The 18,798-nt window shown below is 36.6% G+C and overlaps 1 long non-coding RNA gene across 17 annotated transcripts in view; it reads left to right on the top strand.

The window, feature by feature from the left end:
- The window catches only part of LOC102151150, a 653,134-nt gene that overhangs the window by 223,789 nt on the left and 410,547 nt on the right, over positions 1-18,798 (top strand). For 2 of the 17 annotated variants that reach the window (XR_005372364.1, XR_005372354.1), the window contains exon 5: positions 12,130-12,347. The exons of the other annotated variants lie outside the window; for them this stretch is intronic. This is a non-coding gene — a long non-coding RNA (uncharacterized LOC102151150). The remainder of the gene's footprint in view (positions 1-12,129; positions 12,348-18,798) is intronic. 17 annotated transcript variants of the gene reach the window in all.

Below are 18,798 nucleotides of genomic sequence, written 5' to 3'. Positions count from 1 at the left end.
TTGGGTCCCACATCGGGCTCCTTGCATGGAGCCTGCTTCTCTCTCTCTGTGTTTCTCATGAATAAATAAATAAAATATTTTTTTTTAAAAAGATAATTAAGATGAAGCCTGTGCATTCTGCAATAAAACTTAAGGTTTTCATTTAAAAAATTACCTCTGTTTTCTAACTATATAAGGTTACTGTGTATTAAATGAAAGACATACTTAAAAAATTTAAAAGAACATAGCAAAAGCAACTTAACAGGGCACAATAAAATGTAAGCCAACTATGGGGTGCTCTTTAGCCTAGAATCAGTAATGAGTTTAACAGTAATGGATTTATGACTCATTAGGACTAAGAGAGGTTATAATTTTAAAAGGAACATGATATTTAGGTGACAGTTTAAAAGGCATTAAATTACTGTGTTCAACCTTATATTTCACAAATCTTTAAAGGGTAACAAAAATATTTGTAACAATGTGACTTGCTCATTTTTCTTATTTGTAACAACTTTTAATTGTCATTATGCTAGTGAATTAAATTGTATTAATGATTATTTTAACAGAAGGCTTCAAAAGGATTTTAAAAGAAGCTATTCTTACAGGCTTTCATCTATATATTTAAAATCTGTTTATTGCTCTTTCCTTTTCCTGTTTTGGGTGTTTGCTTTAATATTAAGTCTTATAAGTAACCATGAGTTATATGAAATGAAGGCTCCAACAGTGATAACTTGATAAAATAAGGTTTGACAGCCAGTTAAATTTATTCAAAGTATAGGTTGAATTTTTTTCAAAGTATTTAAAAAAGGCCCACATTCTTTACATTTCAAATCTGGGCTAGTGAGAGAACCCAAGTATAAAATGGAGGGTGGGACCATTTGATCAGTGGTAGTGTATGGGGCTCCAACCATAAGAGACAGAAGGCCAAGAGAAGAATTGGGAATGTGTAAGGTGGGTTTCTTGTATGGCTGACCTCGAAGGATCCTCTGTCTACTTAGTGCACTTATATGAGACCATGTTGGGCTGGACCAAGGTCAAGCCTATAAAACTCCACAGTGTTCTTGAATTTACTGTGATGTGGATTGGGAGATCAGTGGCTACTACTTCTAGTTCTGTGGTTTTTCAAAATATTCCATCAGGCTAGGGCTTGTTGCAAGTACCGAAAAGGGCTGGTTCTCCTTTTGCCTTTAGGGTAGGTTGTGATTTGATTAGAGTGGTACTTTCTGTCAGCATACACATGTGAAAATGTAGGCCCGCCTAGGGGCACCTGGGTGGCTCAATCCATTACGTGAACAACTCTTGATTTTGGTTCAGGTCATGATCTAAGAATCCTGGGATCAAGTCTTGTCTCAGGCTCCCACTCAGTGGGGAGTCTGCTTAAGAATTTCTCTCCCTCTCCCTCTGTCCTTACCCCTGCTTATGCACTCTCTCTCTCTCAAATAAATAAATAAATCTTACAAAAAATAAGCTTATATCAGAGAAGGCATAGTGGGTGGACCTGGAAGGTCATTCAGCCTTTTCAGGGTCAGCAGGAAACAGGTGATGAGGCTGCATTTTGCTAGTTTTTCTGTTCTAAGAAAGGTCAAAATGCTGTATCTGAAGAGGTCAAATGTGGGGCCTGATGTGACACCACAGAACCAACAGTTTAGAACTAGGACAATGGTATTAATGTTAGTAGATGGAGGTTAGGTGAAAGAGATGTGACTGTCTCAAATGCTAGTGGTTTGTTGTTGTTTTGAGGCTGGAGGACAAGAATTCAATGAGACTTTCTATTTCAAATACCTTGCAAAACACAAAAGGTCTCAATAAAGATCAGGTTAAGTTCTCTCCTATTGTCTCTCATCTTTTTGAGTTTTCTTTTCCATATTTCTCATGCATGCTAAATGCAGATTTTCAATCTGGCAGTAACAGTTATCTTTATGTCTATGTCTATCTCTAGCTACATTTATATTTCTACATATATGACTCTACACATTTTTTTTTTAAGTAAAACAAAAGAGACTTTTGTTTAGGGAATGTGAATAAGATCTTAATGTTTGGTCAGAGGGGCTGAAAGTAGACCTAGTTTGTTATTTAGGCAGGGGTAATGATTTAGGGAAGTATCACTAAAGTATTTTGGAGTAAAAGTACATCCTAGGAAAGACTCTAGAATGTTATCCAAATAAGGTAATGATAATAAATTTAAAAGTGTACAAATTATTTAGGAGAAAAGAGTATCTCCCTAATAATTCTGTGGCGCTGCATTCTGTGAACTGCTGTATATGTTTCTTTAAATAACGACATATTGAAAGGAGATTGGAATTTACAAATTAGCTCTGCCACTTTATGGTTTTCTGAATTTATGCAATATTCAAACATATAAATTAGAAAAGAATAATACATAGGTGCTAATGCTCAGGGTAAGGTTTAAAGCCACTTCTTGTAATTGATATTGTTAACTTTTTTTTTTTTAAATTGTGGTAAAACATACATAACATAATATGTATCATTTTAACCATTTGTAAGTATTTATATAGTATTTAGTATATATATATAGTATTTAGTGTGAATACATTCACAAAGTTTGATGGTGTTATATTCTGAAAATCAAAATTTCGTAACTTTAAATCAAAATTTCCTGTCTCCATCTATTGGCAGAAGGAAACAAATGAACAAGATTTAAAAAAATGGGTAGAAGATGGAGGAATAAGCAGTCGATTAAAATTAAAATATTTTTTTTTACTGACACTAGTTTTTTTCTATTTTTCAATTGGTTTCATAAAGTCATAAAACACTATCCTAAAATCAGATGAAATAGAAAGCAATTACATTTTGTAGATAGAAAATCCTTTCTGAAATTGATATTCCTTCACTTTTCTAAGTTCTTGGTTAGCAAAATATTGCAGTGATACATTAGAAATACAGTATGTTTAAAAGGAGATTTCATTGTTGTACCAAATTGTTATAAGAATTTTGAACTTTAGACCTGGAAGGTACATTAATGATCACCTGGTCTGAATCCTTCATTTATAACTGAGGAATGAAGTCCATAAGGGTTTATCTTTCTGTCTACTCATCTATCTGCCTCAAACATGCTTTGTTCCAAAAAGTATTTTAAAGTGGTTTGTAAGGATACATAAAAAAAAGATAACAAATTGGAAGTAGATGAAAAAGGCAAGGGTGAAAAGGAGCAAGATCATAAAAAGAGGACGAAATTAACTCAGAAATGCACCTTATTAAACCCTAGCTATTTAATGCACATAAGCCTCAGACTAGACTGTAAATGTTCTACTGGTCAATGTACAGAAGGAATTCTGATTACTTAAGCAATTCAGTTCCTCCAAAGATTAAAAAAAATCTATTTATTCAGAAGATGGACCACTGTTTACAACACAAGAAAGAAATGTTTCCTGAGTGTCTTATGAAGAGAATACATTTTCTAAATCAGCAATATTTTCCAAGACTTCATTGCAGGAGACAGAACAACAAAATTCTGTTTTTTATGGTATCTCTCAGTGCAAGCTGATTTGAGTGTCATCTGGGTGCAATTCAGTAAAAGGTCTGAATGATGGGAATCTTGGCCCTTAGTCCTGGGAAGGACACTGATGTGTTGAGTTCCATTCAGGGCAGCTGGAGCTTTGTTCTCATTCTACTATCAGAGACTTAAGCTTTCTTTTCCAGGTAGCTAAAAAGAGAGCTACATGATTTGGCACCATGAGACTAGAACTTGGCTTTCCCCTAAATCAGTATTTTACAAACATATTTTGGGTATGTGAATCTTCTGGGATGCTTGTTAGTAATTCACATTTCTCTACCTCATGTTTATTGATTCAGATAAAGCAAGTGTAGGTGGGGCACAAGAATCTGCATGTGATATAGGTGTGAGGAGTTGAGAAACGCTGGATCGGCTTTTCCTGGGAGTTGTATTAGCTACTTGATCATTTAAAGGTAGTATATCTGTACTTCAACCAAGGTCTTTATGGGATGTTTTCCTTCTTGTTTTCTTCTTTTTCACCTTCTTCTTTCTGTAGTTCCATATCGTTTAAATAATTGCTGGTTTTAGAGCTGGATTGAAAATTATCTCTGGTTGGAACTGAGATGTATTGATATGTGATGTTGAACATCTTCTCATAGCTTATTTGCCTTATATAGATAAGGAAACTGAGGCTCAGAGATGGTTTGTTGGGGTGTCTATTCAGATTTTTGTCCAATTTTTAATTAGGTTGTTAAATTTCTTTCTTTCTTTTTTAGATTTTTATTTTTATTTTTATTTTTTTATTTTTAATTTATTTATTTATGATAGTCACAGAGAGAGAGAGAGGCAGAGACACAGGCAGAGGGAGAAGCAGGCTCCATGCACTGGGAGCCTGATGTGGGATTCGATCCCGGGTCTCCAGGATCGCGCCCTGGGCCAAAGGCAGGCGCCAAACCGCTGCGCCACCCAGGGATCCCAGGTTGTTAAATTTCTTATTGAGTTATGAGTCCTTTGTGAATTTTGTGTAGTTGTTCTTTATTATATTTATATTGCTCCTTGTCTTGGTTTGTCTTGTCATTCTTTTCACAGAACAGTACTTCTTAAATGGGCCACAAAGAATAACCCAGGATATTTTAAAAGATTCTGATTCTTTAGGTCCTTAGATTATGATATAATTATTGTAGGGACTGGGAATCAGAATTTTTCAAAATCTCCTTAGGGGATTCTTATGTAGTTCAAGTTTGAAATGCACTGTCCTAGAATACTATTCCTTAAACTTGGGTGTACCATGTAATCACATGGAGGGTTTTTTTTTTAAATTTTGTTTTTAAAATTACTGATCCCTGAATCTTACCTCCAGAGATTCTGATTTGACTAGCATGTGGTTTAGTCTGGGTATTCAATTCAGTCTTTAAATGTTTGCTGGGTGATTTTAAAGTGAAACAAAGTTTGAGACCCACTGCCCTAGAATAAACTCTTCAGCAATGCCAGAGTTGTCTCCAACACAAGCAGTGCCTCTGAGAATTACAAAAAAATACCCAATAAGTAGAAGAATTAGTAAAAACATACTGTTTCTCAGCCCATGCCATGGCATATCTTTAGGGAGCAGAGTGTGAGCTAAGTCAAATGTTGTTATGCTTTGAGTTCACACAGTCACAAAATTACCAAATTCACGGGCCCTGGGTAGAGAAGACAAGATAGTATCATCTCTTGGTGATAGTACAAAATCATTACCGTGTGAAGGTAAATAGCCTTTCCTATACCCCATGTGACAAGAATAGAAAAATCTTAGATGATACCACTTGGTTTCTTCCTTTCCAACTTTGAGGAAATTCAAAGGACACACTATCCACTTGGGGGGTGCGTGCAATAGAGGATGTGCTTGGTTGAGAGGACAGCGGGAGATATGATGGAGGAGGCAAGATGGCAGGGATCTGAGAGTATATATGAAGCAGAAAATGTTCATGGGGAAGCATATGAGGCTCTCAGGGATTATAGGGTATCAGAAAATATGAAATAATGGGTAATTTTGAAAGAAGAAAATAAAACTGGAAATTAGCTTTGGGGATTGCTTTCTTAAGTACTGCATGATTTACAACCTAGACTATATGGGTTATGGGTTTATGAGCATTGCATTGTTGTGGAAAAATTAAAAAAAAAAAAAGAAAGAAAAGGTCCCAGATCTCTAATCCTTCTCAGGGAGCTATCACTTGATGAAGGAACTAGGTATCATCAACTTATTATACATTTAAAGAATAGGGGACCCAGAGATGTTAACTGATTCATTAATGGGGTAGAACTAAAGATAGAGATTAGATTCAGTGTCCCCCTGCCCCTCCCGGCACTGAAGCCCAACCTTTTCTACTATTCTTTGTGCTGTTTCCTACATAATAATGGTTACTGCTTATTGAGAGATTACTACATGCACTATATAGAGATACCATATAGTGCAATGCATGTTAAACAAATTACCTTATTTAATCTTCAGCATCTCTGTGAGGCATGCAGTGTTCAGCCCATTTTACAGATGAATAAACTGAAGATGGGGCAGTTTAAGGAACTCAGTCAAAATCACATAGCTATTAAGTCATGGAACGGGTTTTATATCTGTGTCTATCTCATTCCCTTCTACTATATGATATTGATTCTTGTAAGAATAAATGAGAAACTCCTTAGCCACTCTGAACTAATTTTTCTCTGTTTACTTTCATGGGTTCTAGTTTCTGGGCTGCTGAAGGGACTGAGCTCTAACTTCCAACCACAGTTCTCATCTCATGCTTCCTATCTTGCTTAGGAGTTAGAACATGTTGGTAAATAAGACTTGTTTTGTTCTCAAGGGCCCCAGCTTACACTCACACTTTAGAGGAAATGAAGATCCTTTGTTAGCACAAGACTTTTCCTATGTCTTCTATTAATGGAAACATTTGAGAAAAGGCCACTGAATGATAAAGTGTCCAGGTATCAAACCTGTCATTCATAAATATTTTCTCTGGTCATCTATTTTGTGTAAAGCCCCTTGGTAAGAAGCAGGAGATTCAAAGAAGTTTAAGACAAAATTCTGACCTTAAAGGAACCTATAATTTGTTTGGGTGGTTAAAGCTTTTGATCCAAACAAAATCATCCAACTAGCTATATCAAAATACCATTTTCTACTTTAAACATTCATGTGCCTTGTAGACTATTTGAAAACATTAAAAAATTTCAAATTTTAAATGGGACACTGATATATAAAACAGGTAAAAGCAAAGTTGTTTCGAATGAAATGGTAGGATATACCTGGAGCCCCACCTACCCAGTCTACTATCTCATCTGGTGTCTTCTGAGGTATCTTATCAGCACCAGACTCCAAGGGACGCAGGTAAAGCACTGCTGGGTGCTTGGAAAGACCCCTGGATTCATATTCAGAAGGACCTGGATTTTATTCCTAACACTAATAATCTTAGGCAACTTTTTAATCACATCATTAGGAAACTTTTGGTTTATGCAAATTAAATAGGTTTTTCATAGGTCTTCTTCTCTGGCTATTAAGACTTCCTTAGAGAGGATGCACTAGATAGGAACATGACCTGGTATACTGCATGGGAATGTGACTTGGAAAGATGTCCATGGTCCTTTACCACTCCTATATCATTCTGTTTTATTCTGGACACTCAAGAAGGCAGTCTGGAAGAGTGGGGGTTTCACATTCATAGGCCCTCGTTAAAGTTGCTCATTCTTTTGGTCCAGTGATAACAGAGGAGGGAGGCAATGAATGCATTCTCCTAATGCTCTCTTGCTGTTACTAAGGCATTTTTTTTTCACCTAGAAACAAAATCTTCTCTAGGCTTCATCCAACATTTGTGTTATCTATCCCCCTACTCATTGCTAGAGTCATCCTAGCAGCTACTATCATCCACTTACAGTATAGCTCATTGCCTCACATTCTTGAAAGACTCTGGTATTTGACTAATTGTCTTCTTCCCTACTCTGAGTCTTGCCAACATTGGGAATTATCTGAGTGTCTATGTAGTCAACCTATCCAGTACCTCACCTGTTAGTTTCATGATGTTTTCAACTACAGTGTGAACTGCAGCCCAACCCACTTCATTCTCCTGTTTCAGTCATCAGAACTGCTTGCTTTCTGAAGTTTTGAGCTCCTTTACTTGCTGATAAAAATCCAACTATCAGGGGCACCTGGGTGGCTCAGTGGTTGAGCTTGTGCCTTTGGCTCAGGTCATGATCCCAGGGTCCTGGGATCGAGTCCCATGTTGGGCTCTCCACAGGGAGTCTGCTTCTCCCTCTGCCTATGTCTGTCTCTCTGTGTCTTTCATGAATAAATAAATAAAATCTTTAAAAAAAATCTGCCTATCAGACTCCCTCTTTTCCACCAAATCTACCTACACCTACCAAACCTGTCCTTATATATCACCACCCTTTGCAGTTCTTTTCTTTATATCAGCCTCTCTCATCCATGCTTCCTTCCTATTCTAGGCTGGACAATCACTAGAATCACTCTCAATAGTACATTAAGTTTCTATCCCCTGTTTTTCTCCAGCTTTTGTTAAGGCACAAGGGACACTTCCCCTCCTTTTCTTCCTCCCTGTGGTCAGACTTCCACTAGAATAAAATTCCTGGCTTTTCTTCTTGCATGTGCTCCTTTTAGGGGACAGCGAATGACTAACCTAAATGATGAATTTTGGAAGAGGATCTAAAATGCTCTTCTCACCTTCTAGATCCTTTTTGGGATTTTCCAGCTTGCAGAGCCAGTGTACACTCAGTTGTTTCTGAACTCTGCCTGCCTATGGAGAGCACACATTCTTCCGTACTCCTTAAAGTGAAGGGGGAAGCCTCACATTATTTAGCACTCCCTAAATTTTTGGCTATCCTGCAAACTAGATTTCATCATTAAAGGTTGTTATATGTTGTTCCCTGTATTACCAAAACTTAAAAAGAATCCCCAACTCTGAACCAGTGCTTAAATATGGGTTCTCTACTTTACTCAGTTGGCCAAGTATGGCCATAAATCAGTTCACTACTATTGTAAACTTTCAGTGATGCCTGGATGGTGTTGCACAATCTTTCCCTTGCCATTGGGGGATGCTTTCTTTCCTTCCTGTAGCAGCTCCACTTACATTCTGATTCTTCTGAGAATCTTGCCCACCCTGTCCATGACCAGCAGATGACATCATCTTCTGAGCACCAAGAAACTAATGGATTTGAAAATCCTTAAACCTTCTCACACTTGTAATATTCTTTCACTACCCATCTTCTCTTTCTTTCCTCTCTTCTTACAAGAAGCATTTCCTCCCCAATTCCAGGGTGATTTCTGCATTTGTCTCTTGATCCCATCCTTTCCTTCCCCTCCTTGTGTCTTATTCCACTGATTAATTCCTCTCTCCTATCTCTCATCTTTGTCTGCTCTGTAAGTGCTTGTTCTGTGGACTAAAAATATACTCTAGCCTTTCTCTCATCTTGAATTAAAAAGTCTCTCCTGTGGCTTTGTGTGTCTCTGTAGTTGCAGCCAAATCTTGGCTCCAATCTGTGCTGGTTCTCTGTTTTCTTGTTGTTAACCACTTCATCCATTTCCATCAGGTTTTTCTGCCTCCCTCCTCCTCCAGCACACATTAAATCAGCCTCAACAAAGGCTTAGCTAGTTTTAATTACCAGCTGTTTAGGGAATGCTCCCAAATTCCTTTCTCCAAATCTCTACCAACTCTATGTATGCAAGAGCCACAAAGGACATCTCTCTGAGCTCCACTAGCACTTCAAACAAGATGATGCTTCAGACAACTCTCATTTTCTCACTAGTCTCTACCCTTCCCCCACAATCCTGTTTCTACTCTTTCTAACAGATGTTTCCATTCTCAGTTAATGGCAATGTTTTCATTCCAGCAGCCTACACCAGAAACTTTGAAATCACTTAAGATTCAGTTTTCCTACCACGCTCCCACCTGGCGCCCTATTGTATGGTTACTATTGTCTAGTCACTGAGTCATGTTAATTCTCTTTAAACATTTCTCAGTTTTGTCCCTTGACTCTTCACTTTTACTACTATGACCCAGTTCAGACTGTCTCTTGCCACCATTGCCATGGCCTCCCAGATGGCTTATCTTAATGTCAGCCCTTCTTCCAAATAGTCTTTCCTAATGCTACCAAAATGATTTCTGAAATGCAAATCTGACCATGTTATTCTTTCACTTCGACCTCTTTCTGGTTTTGCAATTGTCTCTAGAATGAATATCCAAATTCCTTTTCCTGGCATGTAATACTCTTCAGTCCTGGTCCCTACCTGTCCACCCTTCTTGTCTCATTCCCTGTAACTTCTCCCCTCAAGTCATCACACCGTGTCAATGTGGAATGCTTTCTCTCCAACAGTTACCAACAGAACTCTTCATCTTTTAGGTCCCAACTTAAGGGTTATCAGTTTGTGAAGGACTATAGATCTCCTCACACTTGTCACATTCTATTGCATTAATTATTTACATGTGACATGATTTGCTAGACTGGGAGCTGAAGGCTATTACTTTATCTGCATCTTTGTACTCCAGTGTATACCATACCAACTGGCACATGGTCAGCAGTCAGAAAATGTTTGCTGAGTAAAATTGAAAAGTGCTATTGATTAACAAAATGTGACTAGAAGGAAATACACCAAAACAAAAATAATAGATGTGTTCAAGTGATGGGATCTTGAGTGACTCAAAAACAATTTCTTGGGGCACCTGGGTGGCTCAGTTGGTTAAGTGTCTCTCTTTAGCTCAGACCATGATCGCGGAGTCCTGGGATTCAGTCCCGCATTGGATTCCCTGCTCAGTGGGGAGTCTCCTTCTCCCTCTGCCCCTCCCTCCAGCTCATGTTCTTTCTCTCTCTCTCTCTCTTTCAAAAATAAATGAAATCTTTAAAAAGCCAAAAAAAAAAAACCAAAAAACAAAAAACAAAAAACAAAAAACAAAAAAAACCCCCCACAACCCTCCAAAAACCCAATTCCTTGGCAGCACCCTCTACAAGATGGGATGCTGCCTGATTCATGAATTGTTTAATAAAGCCAACTAGATCTTTAAAATTAAAGCATAAATAATTCTTAAATATTCTATAAATTGGTAAAATTATAAGGAAAAGCAGTACAAATTTAAAGGGAAATAATGTAGACCAGAAACCACATGGTAAATGTACTTCCAAGCTAACATTTCTCAAGGAAGGCTCGGAATAAGTAAGTAACTTAGACCTTGGCTCAGGGACTTGGTAAAAGCTAACTAAATAACTAAACAACTACATGAATAAGTAAAACTGAGTTTAGAAAGGTAAAATAAAAAAACATTATATATGCTTTTCTCATTCATTCATTCAAAATAGTCATGTCTTTAAATCATTTAATCCTCCTTGTTCCAGTAAGTTTTTAAATAAACTTACAGTGAAGCATAAAATATAGAAAGGTTAAGTAAATTAAAATTGTTTTAGCGAAAGCAAGGTAAAGGAATATAAAGCCAGCCAAGTAAAATGAAGGCAGGAATGAAAAGAGTACAAGTTCAAGTTCAAGCTATGAAGTTTTATGTGCAGGCCAGAAGTGGGCTACAGATTAGTGATAAGATTTATAATGATGATAACATAGAATCAAGTCATTCATTTGGTAATTAAATCTACTAAGACCATTGAGAAAATTTTCCTACAGATTCTTAAATATACAAAATACTGAGTCTCATAGATTTATTTCTCATAAGATTAATCAATGTTGGAAAATAGCACTGATTATAGAATATAATTCAGTAGAAACGGTTTTTTTGGGGTCCAATATGATCATTCTTTAATGATCTGGCGTATGTAGCAAAGGTTGTGAGTAATTCATTTAAGTGTAGATTTATGAATCTCTCCCATCTTTATTGCCTCTTAGAAATTCTGATGCAGTAGTTTGGAAGTAGATTCCTAGAATTTGTGTTTGGATAATCACCTTGGGAGTCTTTGATAGTACAAGAGGTCTATACCATACTTGAAAAATACTGCTTTAGAGTCTAGAGAAACAACTGGACTCCATATACTTTAGTAAGTCATCTGAAAATTTGGTTTCTCTCAGCTGAGCTAAAATGTTGTGTGCAAACATTTGGAGATTGTGTTTCCTGGCCAATATTTGGAGTGTGGCTGGCTGGTCTCTGTTGCCAGTTAATTATGGAGCCATATCCTTAATACTTTAGCCAAGTTTGAGGTAAAAGAAATTTTTAAATATTTACGAGACCATATGAAACAAAATTGTATTTACATCAAAGCTGTTAGAGTCAGTACTAAGAATCTTCCTAAACAAATTAATTTGGGACTTAGTCTAAAAAAGGCATCAACTAATAACTTAGAACTCAAGTTTCAATAATATAAAGCATGATAGCAATAATTTTAGGCTAAATGAAATTCAAATAGGTGTAACGGGAAGCCCAGCTTGGCCATAAATATCTTTATCTCTAAAATATAACTAGCTTTAAACAATGTATCCTCTAGGTGAATACTCTAGGATAAACTTGTCATGTATTGGATTTACTCAGTTCTAACAAACTGGAAATGGTGGAAATTATGGATGTCACTTTAAAGATTAGGTTATAAAAAGGAGTATGGCTTCCAGCTTGAGTATTCCCTTCTCTTTCTTTTTACTCTTTCTCCCTTTTCTTTGCCCTTTCTCCCTTTCTCTCTCTCTCTCTCTCACTTTTCTCCCTCCCTTCTCATTTCTCTTGCTCTAGGAGGCAGGAGCTGTCCCGTTTTCAGCAGCCTTGTGAAGAGGCCCATATGGCAAGGAACTGAAGCCCCCAGCTAACTGCCAGTGAGGAACTGAGAAGCCTGCAAACAACCCTGTAAATGAGTTTGGAAATTAATCCTCCAGTGCTAGTTGAGACTTGGGATGACCACAACCTCAGTCAACAGCTTGACTACTACCTAATGAGAGACCACATCCACCCAGGTCAGGTGTTCCTAGACTCTTGACCTTCAGAAACTTTTTTTTAAGCCACTAAATTTTGGGTAATTTGTTATACAGCAATAGATAATTAGTACAAATATGAACACGTAAATAAATAAGATTCCTTACCATATAAAAGTATACACTGTAAACGGAATAAAGTGCTCTTTGTTTGAAATAACTGATCTGCAATACTTTCTGACAGTTATTAGATAGTAGGACCACTCATGAAACCGTTCTTATTTTGTGAGACTAGGAAAGTTTAAGGGGTTGTAAATTTTTCTTTTACTTACGAATGGAGAACAGTTCACTAAAAAAATATTATCAAATCATTAAGAATACAAAGTAATGTATTCTTTTATTTCTTCTGGAAACATCATCTTCTGTTATATCCACCTGCTATTTATATAGACCCTGCTTCAAAATGGGACTGAGTCACTAGCTGGTTGTTAAGGTTGACTCTAGTATAGCTATTAAATGATTGTTGTCCACAGTTGAGGGCCTAATTTAACAAATTTCAGTTAGAGCCAGTGATGTCTTCAACAGTTAGATATTGTGGATTCAGAGGTGAATTATCTTAGTCCCTGTCCTCAAATTGCTCACAATCTGGGGGGAGACTCAGGACAAGGAGGAGAAGGGATAAAGAGATAAGTGGGAGGAAGATTACAATGTGGCGTAGTAGGTGCAAAATATAAGAGGGAGTTCATGGAAGCTCTCCTGAGAGATGGTGACTTCTGAGCTGTGATTTTTTTCCAAAATTATTTAGTTTTCAGGCAGACATAAGCAGAGTAAGAAATTCCACAATAGTGAGGGAAAATGTTCAGAGCTACAAGGCTGTTTAATATGGCCTGATGGTCATGTGTTTGGAGGGTGGAGGTGAGGTAGGCAGTGAGAAGTGTCGGGGGATGACACTGGAACCAAGGAAAGAACAGATATGGAAGGAAAGGGTGATGTGGCAAAAAGAGCCAAACCTGGGTGGCGCTTTAACATACTAATTTTAACCTAAAGCAAGATTAAAAAGAAAAATTCACTGAATTACAATTTCTCATATGTAAAGTGGTGATGACAGCACCTAATATACAAGCTACCTTGTTGACTTTCAGTTAAGCTTAAGTATGTCCTTTGCTTATACATTTATTAAAATATTGATGTTAAATAAACCTAGAACTTACCAGTATCTTTAGGAATCTGAAAATATAACATATGTCTTTATTCAGAAGCAATATTATTATTTTATGTAAACTTTTATAAACACTGAAGCTATGCCTACAAGAAAAAAATTGGGGATCTTAGGAAATAATAGAAGTAGAAGAAAGGATATGAGAATGTAAGCTGTCATGTAAGCTGCTCTAATTCTGAGTATTAACCTTTTCAATTTGATTTTTACATACTGATAATTTGATTATTTAAATATGATTATACTTAATATTTGAGCTTAAACATCTAAACTCATTAAGGAGAGGGGAAAATGTACATTTAAAAAATATTTTATTTATTTATGAGAGATATACAGAGAGAGGCAGAGACAAAGGAGGCAGAGGGAGAAGCAGGCTCCCTGCAGGGAACCCAATGCGGGGGTGGGGGGGGTGGGGCTTGATCCCAGAACTCTGGGATCACGCCCTGAGCTGAAGGCAGATGCTCAACCACTGAGCCACTCAGACGTCCTGGGAAAATGTATATTATGTCTATTAGTACGCATTTTCTTTCTTTTTTTTTCTTTTAATTTATGATAGTCATACAGAGAGAGAGAGAGAGAGAGGCAGAGACACAGGCTGAGGGAGAAGCAGGCTTCATTCACCGGGAGCCCGACGTGGGATTCGATCCCGGGTCTCCAGGATCGCGCCCTGGGCCAAAGGCAGGCGCCAAACCGCTGCGCCACCCAGGGATCCCTAGTACGCATTTTCACTGGTGTGCTGAAATTAATAAATAAAATTTTACCTAACCTCGTGATATGGATTGGTATCTTTAACATGTTCTCTTATTTACCTTACTAATTCCTGAAGTAGGTCCTTTGTGAGTTTTATAAGAGAAGTACTTTTGGTGTTGTTATTGTTCATGGCTTCCAAAATTTTATTGGAGAGCTATACCAGAAAATAAATTGCATTGTTATATTTTATAGTTCCTATTAACAAATTTAATGTTTGGTCTCTTCTGATTTCTGAACTATAAGATTTCCTGAAGGAAAGAAAAAACTAGGGAGAAATAAATCATTAGCTTTACTCATATGTGGAATATGTGAGAAAATGAACTTCTAAGGTCAAAATTTTCCTATTTTTTTCAACCTCCACAATGGAACTAAGAACTGATTTGGATGTTGAGTTGAGGTATACGCTCAAGTACAACACCCACTCAATCTTATGAGATTCAGAGCTCAGGACTGCCTCTCTGTGAAGGCTCAAAGAATGAGTAGGCTCATAGTTCAAGGCAATCTTACGGGTGCTTCATTGCTGAAGGAAGAAATTACAGTGGAATTGAAATGCCATACTTTACCATGTGTATAGAAAGAGAATGTTTTCAGAGAAAAAAAGGAAAATCTAAGGGCCAAGTGGATTATGCTTTTTTTGAGTGTGCTCCAATAGAAACATGATGTCATAGTATATTGATTTAATAACCAAATAACTAAATGTAGAAACTGTAATTAAATATACTCTTGAGAACACAATTAGGCCAGTAGTACTATTATTTAATGAGGAATGAGAACTAAACACTTCAAATAATAAAAGCAAGGAAAAGAACATTTAAATGGATAGGTACTATTTTCTAAGAATACAGATTTCCTTTTATTAAAAATATTTCTTGAAGTAAGTCTGATGTATTTCCCACTAAGAGCCTTCCCTCCTTAGTTTGCCTTGTCTTGAAAGCTGGTAAGTTTTCATTTCTGAAAAATCTCTTTTATCTTTTCACTGTTTCCATACTAGGCTCTTTGTATTTTCCTGGACTTTACAGCTGCACCCATTGTGCCATTTTCTGCCTCCTGCCTGAGTCAACAGTGGTAACAGATGTGATTTTTGCAGTCAAGATAGTAGCACATTTGGGGGCATGTCTTCAATCTTATTCTTTTTCGAATGTAGCAGATTACTATCGTCAACGTGCTTCTGATCACATAGGGTAGACTAGTAATATTTATGGGGGAAATAGTGTACATTTTTCAATATTGACCTCTCTTTTGCATCTTTATTATTTGATATGAAACATAATTAAAGACTGAATTATCAATATTTTATACAAGTATCAATATTTTCATACAAGTATACTTACATAAGCATAGGCAGTCATATGATTTTGGATATACTATGATGATAAATGAAAGAAATCCTTATGTTCTAAAGCAATATACTATCTTTCCTCAAAAACACACAATTTTAGTTTCCAGCAATATCACAAATAGAAGAAGCAAAGGAAACATTGTGCACATTATAAGCTAAGACAGGGTGTTTTTAAACTTTTATGCCATTGATTTTTCGGCCAAATCAAGGGGAAAAATACCACATTTAAAAATGTTTAAATACATTCACATGTTAAGTTGTTTATTGAAATTGGGGTAATTTAGTGTGTTGCAACTATATGTCAGGAGCCACATTACGATGCCATAAAACAACTCATAAATCACAAAGGAAGTACCAAGAATAAAGGAACAGTGGTGGAAATCTTAAGAGACACTGTAATAGCACAATTGGCAGTACAGATTGTTGAGTTCTGAACAGACCAGAATGATGCAGCTTTTGCCAACAATAACAGAGAAGAAAAGTACTTTCCATGGTAAATCCAAGTACTGGGAGACTGTGGCTATATGGCTATTAAATAGCCCATGGAGACAAATGAAAAGAAAGCATGCTTTATATCTTGTATATCACATTATTAGAAGGACTTTACAAAGGCTCACATATGTCTACAAATTACTTAATGACCAAAGGCTAATAGGCAATGTTTTTCAAACATTGATGCAGGTTTATGATAATGATTAGTGTAAATTAGTTTTAATTTGTATGCCTCAAGGAACTTCGAACAACAACATTTCCAAAGATTGTAGAAATTTTAAACAGTCTTATCTGTTTTCTAAAGGTAGCATATTACCTTTTGTTGTTGTAACAAATTATCACAATAACTCAGTGGCTTGCAAGAACAAGCATTTATTTTTTAACCTATATTGCAAGAAGGCTGAAAGTTGGCTGAGCTGTCTTGGCTGGGGTCAGCTGGGATGAGCTCCATCTATCTTCCCATTCCATGACCCAGGCTGAAGGAGAAGCTCTTATCCAGGTTGTGCTATTCTCATGGTGGAAGGCAGAACACAACAGGATCAGAGCCTAACCACACAAGCACAGTCTGCGCTTCTGGTAAAAGATGGCATAAGTCTGCTCACATTCTTTTCGCTCAAACAATTCATAAGGCCAAGCCCAAAGTTACTGGGTTGGAAGCATATTCCTTCTACTGAGAAGAATGGTGAAAATGGGGAGTAAATTAGTAATGGAGAGCAAATAATGCAATCTAACACTGTTGGTAAAGGGCACTGTTGGTGAAAATTTATATCTTGGGGAAGGTCACTCTAATAAAAATCTTCTGTCAAAGACCATTGATAATCTCCTAGTATAACCTGAAATTTATTCTAAGCCCGTATGGTCTTCCACTGGCCTGAAGCATTTGACAATTTCCTCCTTGAAACTTGTTCCTCTTTTTGGTTCTATAGCATTTTTTTCTGGTTCTCTTTTTGGCTATCTGAAGACCTCTGTATGTCCTTCTTGAAATATCTATCTTCCTGGAAATAAGGATTTCTCAAATGCTTTCATTGGCCCTTTTATTGCTAAGCAATTCCATTTTCAGCTACTTCTATGATTTTAGTGATCTCTTCAATGTGAAAATAATTCAAATGACCTTCTCCAGCCTGGATTTCCAGATTTGTACTTCTACCTGCCTTCCTGGGAATTCCATTTGAATACTTTTTGCCACTTGGAATCTAATATTGTCACTAGAAACTTGTCATGTCTTCCATCTAGATGTGCCCCTCCTGACTTACCTATTCTTAATGGTAGCATCATTTTTCCAGGTCATTCTGACTCAAACCTGTGAGGTACGTGTTTGACTTCGCTTTCCTTCTAACATTTTGTCAGTGAATACCAAGGCACAGGGTATTCCATCATTGTAATGTTTCCCATAACTGTCCACTTGTTTTTTTCTCACAACCACCATTCTGGCTTATATCTTTATTCCATCCCAACCACTTTTAAAGTTGTAAATTGTCTCCTTCATCCCTCTAGCTTCTTATTTGTCACCATTCCAGATCAGAGCTCATATAACTTTCTAGTTACCTTCTGTGTCTAAGTCCATCACAAATTGACTGATTTATGAGTTTTTTCACAGTATGTTTCTAATTCAACTGTTTGGAGTTATCTTCTTAAAGTTAATGTTAACTGAGGCTCTTGCCAAAATAGGTAACTTGAATTTACTTGAACACATCTGAAGTTTCCCACTTATCTTTCCTCTGCTATTTTTTTCTTTCTGGTATATACTTCTGGCCTCAACTTTTATTCAAATGCTAACTGTGCATTTATTTATTTATTTATTTATTTATATTTTTAAAAGATTATTTATTTATTTATTCATGAGAGACACACAGAGAGAGGCAGAGACACAGGCAGAGGGAGAAACAGGCTCCATGTGGGGAGCCTGATGTGGAACTCGATCCCAGGACCCCAGGATCACACCCTGGGCTGAAGGCAGGCTCTCACCTGCTGAGCCACCCAGGCATCCTGCTACTTGTGCTTTTAAATTTCATTCTCAAAGGATATCTCTTCCAATAATTTTGTCCAAGAGCACTTCCAATAATTTTGTCCAAGTTTGCGTCTTTCTTGTGCATAGATTTTCTTTGTATTCCAGTGGTTTGTAAAACTATTTCTTCATGAAACTACAATATTTTGAAGGACCATGACTAGATATTACTCTAACTTGTAATTCCTGTAGCATCTAACCCAGAACTTTCTATAAAGTAAATTTATAATGTTGTTTTGAGAGCTTGAACTCCCTGGCACACATAGTAAACACTTCTAAGTGCTAATTATAATGATTTTTGTTATGAAATTTTCAGTTAAGTTCTGGCAAAATATGGTTACATTTATTTGAAACAAACAGTTTCACGTTATTTCCTACCTTGCTTATAAACTGATTAGTAAATAAGAATAAGTACGTTCTATACGGGGAGAACTGAGAAAAGATTTATTTTCCTATTTACAATGGACATTCATTATAAGCCTTTTTGGAGAGACTGATAAGTTCTATTCTTTGGATAAGTTAAGGTAGGTGTCAACACAGCAAAGAAATTTCTTGAAGTAAATTCTCTTTGTATCTTGTAAAAGATCATTAAAATAACTGTGAATCTCCTTAAAAATAAATACAAATGGAAATAATGTACTTTTTACTATAACTTCCTCAATTTACCCCAATTATTATTTCTACCTGAATA

Source organism: Canis lupus, chromosome 17, assembly GCF_011100685.1.
Source record: "Canis lupus familiaris isolate Mischka breed German Shepherd chromosome 17, alternate assembly UU_Cfam_GSD_1.0, whole genome shotgun sequence".
Taxonomy (NCBI): Eukaryota; Metazoa; Chordata; class Mammalia; order Carnivora; family Canidae; genus Canis; species Canis lupus.
This window is presented reverse-complemented; position numbering and strand designations above follow the sequence as displayed.